Below are 4,932 nucleotides of genomic sequence, written 5' to 3' on the forward strand. Positions count from 1 at the left end.
CTATTGTTCTCTTTAAAGTGTGGGGTCAGGTGGGAAACCAGCTCAAAAGTACATAATGAAAGTCTGCAATGTCTGATTTAAAAATAAAAATGCTGTCCAGTCGATTCAACTCATGGCCACCCCATGTGAGTCAGAGTGAAACTGTGCTCCACAGGCTTTTTAATGACTAATATTTTGAATACATCACCAGACCTTTCTTCAGAGGTGCCTCTTGCTGAACTCATACCTCCACTTTCTTGATTAGTAGCTAAGCAAATTAGTTATTTCAACCATCTAGGGATTTCTTATACAGATTGTTGTTGTTCAGTATCATCAAGTCAGCCCCAATTTATAGCCGCATTATGCGCAACAAAACGAAATACTGCTCAGTCCTGCACCATCCTCAATACTGTGATGTTACTATTGATGTTCTTACTGTTAAGTGTTTTCGAGTCGGTTCCAATTTATATCAACCCTTTATAGGGTTTCTGAGGAGCGGCTTGTGGATTTGAACCTCCAAACTATCAGCTAGCAGTTCAATTTCAATGCTTATCCTACAACAACACACCAAGATTGTGGTTGTTGTTGTTAAATGCCATTGAGTCTATTCCAATTCATAGTGACCCCATACAGGGTTTCTGAGTAGCAGCTGGTGGGTTTGAACCGCCTGCCTTGTGGTTCGCAGTCCAGCGCTGACCCTACAGTGCCACATACTAGCTGAAAAAATCAATAGAGGAAAAAACTTCAGACAGACACAAACATATAAAGGGACATCTGCACATTAATTTTGAGATCATCATTCAAGTCTGTTTGGGCTTCACACTGAACAGAACTCTGCTTGAGAAGCAGGATATTTCAAATGGAAAAATAGAATGGAGAATTGGGACTGGCACCGAGCCACCATATGTCTGCTACATTTCTCCATATCATGCTGGCATCTTCCTGGTTTCCTTGTTTGAAACACTTTTTGTTTATTACAGTGGTACTTAATTAATAAGAATGGTGATGAGAGAGAACATGAACAAGTATTAGGACTGTTAGTGTTGAGAGTTTGTCTAAAATCTTTAGGCCCTGGTCTAGCCTTTCTAACTCTTTCATCTTTCTCGCCCATTTCCCTTTCCTCCTTCTTATCCCCTTGTGAGAGAGCTTATATTATTGCATAGTCTGTTGTTGCCACACTTACAGCCTAATAAAACATAAGACACTTTAATCATGTCAAGTATCTATTTAAGAATGCACATGAAAATAGTTTCACAAGATTGTTTTAAGTCCAAGGGGTTCATGAATCATTGCTCTTAGAAAGCCTTTGACAACCAGGGAATATTTTTCAGGCAAGTGGTCACACTGGGAGATCAGCCTTCCTAGTGGGTGACGCACCTCATGCATGAGCTATGTTTGTTTCACCCAGCTTAGTAAAGTGCTGTTTAAGTGGGCCCCCAACTGAGGTGAAAAGCCATGAGTTCTGTGCTACCTGGGATGCCTTGTGATTAAGTGTTTTATAATTAACTAATTAATGCTCAAAACACACCTGTGGCACTGTTAGTACTAGTTATAAACACATTAAGGCCTTATGTGATGGTGGTTATGTGCCGTCGAGTCGATTCCGACTCATAAAACCGTACAGGGTTTCCAAGGCTGTAAATCTTTATGGGAGCAGAAAGCGCCATCTTTCTCCAGCGGAACAGCTGGTAGTTTTGAACTGCTGACCCTGAGGTTAGCGGCCAGATTTGTAACTACTACACTACAAGAGCTCCTTAAAAGAAATCAATAAATGACATCACTGAAAATAAATCCAGAAATCAGTCTCTAAAATATCTGGAATTAACTGCTAGACTATCCTTCTCCAACTTCTATCCTTTTTGTACATTACTTAAATCCATGCATCAAGAATTTAAGAGATCTAGTACTTGTATATTCTGATCTAGAGATTACATAATGAGTCCACTGTGGTTGCTAAGTACCGTCCTCTTGGTTCAGATTCAGAGCGACCCAGTACAGGGTAGCTGAGACTATGAAACTCTACAGAAGCAAAAAAAAAAATATCTTATCTTTCTCCTACAAAGCAGCTGGTAGACTAGAACCACCAATATTGTGGATTGCAGTCCAGTACTTCAACAATGTAAACGCCTTGCTCCCAATCGGTCCATTTAAGAAACGGACACACATTTAAGAAAAATTTACAATAGTGTTGCCAAATGAAATACATGAGATCCAATTTTATTTATAGATAAGCAATTATTACTGTTTTCTAGTATAAGTACTAAAATGTAAATGAGAAGTACACTAAAAAGTGCATTAGTTATCTATGGTGGTGGTGGCAGCTGTGTGCCATCTAGTTGGTTGTGATTCATAGTAACCCTGTTTAGGGTTTCCAAAGCTGTAAATCATAACATGAGCAAAAAGTCTCATCTTTCTCCCTCAAAACAGCTGGTGGACTTGAACTACTGACCTTGTGGTTAGCGGCCCATCACATATTTGAGTGCTAGGCATTTTTGTTTGTTAAGTATGGCCATCCAAACTAGAGATCTACATGAGGAACTAGCAGCCTTGCCTAAATGGGTTCCAGAAGAACTAACTTTTTTGCTACAGCAAGACTGTGAGGAACACAGTCAGGAAAATACTCAGGGAGAGCAAGCACATGGAGGACCTATTGACCACTTTCCAGATGAGTCTCAGAGGAGAAAAGATAAGAGGATGTGAAGCAGCAATCAACTCATAAGTCAATGAAAATTAGCTACTATGCAATCTTTGCACTTGTGGAATTGTTTAGTTGACCATCATAAACAGGTATACATCATTAATATTCTCAATATATTCTATGAAAGAGGATTTTTTTTGTGATTTGGACATTGTGTGAATACTGTATTATAGAGAGTACATATGTTTGTATGTATCCGATATATGGATATCAAACACACCTGCCACACTAGTCCATCATTCTCCTGGTAAACTCACCTGCAGGGGACTGCCTCTGGGTAATCAGTGTTCTCTGAACAGTCCCTGGAGATCCTGGTCAGAATTGGAAAATCCTAGGGATCTAGTGGAGTGGCCACAGCCCAGAGTCTCCCCTTCGGCGCCAGTGCTTGGGGACTGCAGACCAGTCTTGGAAGCTGAGCTGCCAGCTGCCACAATGCCACAAACTCAATGCTGGCCCCATTCCCAGCAAGCCCCGCCTCCCAACTCTACTCTGTTGGACTTTATCCAAAAGGAAGTTATGCGACCTATATCTGTAGTTTCCCACAAACTAAAAGTAGAAAGAATTTTAACTATAAAAATGAGAAAAGCAAGAGATGCTCCTCAGGTTCAGCAGTCATGCTTAATCTTTCATGAACTTTTATACTCTGCTCATTAAAATAACAGTTGTTGTTACGTGCTGTGGAGTCAGTTCCGACCCATAGCGACCCTGTACAGGGTTTCTGAGTCTGTAAATCTTTATGGGAGCAGAAAGCTTCCTCTTTCTCCTGCGGAACAGCTGGTAGTTTCCAACTGCTGACCATGAAATTCACAGTCCAAATTCGTAACCACTACACTACAGTGCTAAAAATGCTAAATACCAGTTTTATTAATTTCATGCAAATTCATTTATTTCAATGTTTGCATTAAATCAGATGTTCTACTTATCTACTCAGTATTTTTGCTTCATGTAAAACTTAGGCATATTAAGTACTCTCTCTAGTCAGAAAAAAAAAAAGAAATGAAAGAAAATTTCTGCAAAGTAGAACATCTTCATTTTAAATAAGGGTACTTTTTTTACTAAGAAAACTAAGTAGAAAATGGGGCCAGTTGCTATAGAATCTTGAGTAACCAAGTAGATTAAATATTTCAAATTAACATACTGTGTTTTCATTGGAAATCCTTTCATTGGGCTCTTGGTTTGTTTATACACTGGTGTGCCATAACTAAACTTGAACTTTCAGTACAAGTACATTTACAAAAAGAGTGGCTTGGACTAGGATATCCATAAGGTTCCTTTCCATATAAAAATTCTAAGATTCTATTTTTCTTATAGATACAATTTATAGTTAATTTTAGCCTTGAGCTGAATCAGTTGCTGAAAGCCATCGAGTAGGTTCAAACTCATCAGTCACTACTAGGAAACTCTATACAGGTTCCCTATGATTCCGAACCAACTTGACAGCACTCCACAACAACAGCAATTGATTCAGTTAAAGTCTAAAATTAACTGGATCAGAGAGATTGTTAAACATGGTTGTGACGACACCTCTCATCAACTCTAGCCATCACATTTTCATTTCTGTCCCCGTTTTCTGTTTTTGACATCCTTCACTTGGTGTGCAATATCTCCACCATGAGGTCTCATCATTTGTTGTTAGGTACCGTCAAGTTGGTTCTTACTCATAGCATCCCTGTGCACAGCAGAATGCAACATTGCCCAGTTGTGGCCATTCTCACAATTATTGTTAACTTTGAGCCCATTGTTGCTGCCACTATGTCAATCTATCTAGTTAGGGGTTTATCGCTTTCTCATTGACCCTCTACTTTACCAAGCATGATGTCCTAATCCAGTGACTGATCCCTCCTGACAACATGTCCAAAGAATATGAGAAGTCCCATCATCCTTGCTTCAAAAGAGCACAGATTTGTTGGTTCTTTTGGCAATTCATGGTACTTTCAATATTCTTCGCCAATACCATAATCTAAATGCATCAATTCTTCTATGGTCTTCCTTATTCATTGTCTAACTTTCACATAACATATAAAGCTATTAGAAATACCACGGCTTGGGTCAGGCATAACGTTAGTCCTCAAATTGACATTTTTGCTTTTGAACACTTTAAAGCAGTCTTGTATATCAGATTTACCTAAAGCATTGTGCCATTTGATTTTGTAACTGCTGCTTTCATGGGCATTGATTGTAGATCTAAGAAAAATGAATTATTTGACTATTTCAATCTTTTTATTCCATTTATCATGATGTTATTTCTTGGCCCA

This window comes from Chrysochloris asiatica, unplaced genomic scaffold, assembly GCF_000296735.1.
Source record: "Chrysochloris asiatica unplaced genomic scaffold, ChrAsi1.0 scaffold00099, whole genome shotgun sequence".
Taxonomy (NCBI): Eukaryota; Metazoa; Chordata; class Mammalia; order Afrosoricida; family Chrysochloridae; genus Chrysochloris; species Chrysochloris asiatica.